Source organism: Pangasianodon hypophthalmus, chromosome 19, assembly GCF_027358585.1.
Source record: "Pangasianodon hypophthalmus isolate fPanHyp1 chromosome 19, fPanHyp1.pri, whole genome shotgun sequence".
NCBI lineage: Eukaryota > Metazoa > Chordata > Actinopteri > Siluriformes > Pangasiidae > Pangasianodon > Pangasianodon hypophthalmus.
The window spans coordinates 2,482,824-2,484,084 of NC_069728.1; positions in this window are offsets into that span (position 1 = coordinate 2,482,824).

A 1,261-nucleotide genomic window follows, 5' to 3' on the forward strand; every position below is an offset into this window, starting at 1 on the left:
ACACCCAGTAATTTTGGGAATGGATTGCCTGAGGTTTTTCAGTTAGCAGTGGACTTAGGACTGGGTTGGGAGTGTGTGGCTTTGGCAGAAGATGCACTTCCTGGTATATCACATGACTGTGATCAGGGCGGGGCAAGCAGCAGGGTGCAGGGTGGTAGGATCTCTGCCTTCAGTGGATGCGTTCCCACCCTCTCTTGCAACAATACAGGGGTATTGTTTTGTATTAGTCCCCAAGGACACAGTGTCTTACCCTGTTTCTGTGGTGTTCTCTAAATGTCATACTGCAGAGGTACATTATATTACAGAGATTATGTTCAGCTCATTTTGACATATCCTCATGCCACTGTGAGCTACAGTACCCAAGAAGGAGGCTGCAGAATATCGGCATTTTAGCCGACTTTGGAGCTCTATTTCCAGTTAAAATAACACCTCTGGCGCTGATACAAAGCTCATTAGGTTCCAATCCATCATTTTCCCCATTGTTTCAATCACATTTTTAGGAGAATTTATATATTTATTTTGAAGATATGGTGAACCTCTAGTACATTTTGTTTATGATATTAAACCTTTGTTCGTAGCAATTTATAATTTATTTAGTTTTATATAATCAAAAATGCATAGTGTTTTACACTGTTTAATTGAATCATGAAGCCGGTATTGTGAATCGAACCAAATCGTAAGCCGTTATCATGAATCAATTCGAATCCAGAAACCAGTATCGTGAATCAGATTAAAATGTGAAGCTGGTATCGTGAATCGAATCGAATCGCGAAACTGATATCATGAAGCCAGTAACATGAATCGAATCGTGATGCTGGTATTGTGAAGCCGGTATCATGAATCAAATCAAATCGCGAAACTGATATCATGAAGCCAGTATTGTGAATGCGAATAGTGACCGGAGTGTATCGTTACACCCCTAGTATTCACACTATCTGGTGTCACCCAGAAAAGGATGGATTCCCTTCTGAGTGTGTTTCCTCACAAGCTTTCTTCCTCATGTCTTCTCAGGGGGTTCTTCCTGCTCATTATAGGGATAAATCTATATCTGGACACAGATTTCTGTAAAGCTGCTTGGCGACAGCGTCCATTGTTTATAAATGAACTTGATGAACCGCTTTATAAATGAACCTGAATTGAACTGGGGGAAAAACAGCACCTTATTCCCTACTCAGTGTGTGCAGTGATGCCGTGTGTCCGGTGTAGTGCGCTGTTGCAGTGCAGTAACGAGCCGTGTGTGTGTGTGTGAGTAAAGCGGCGG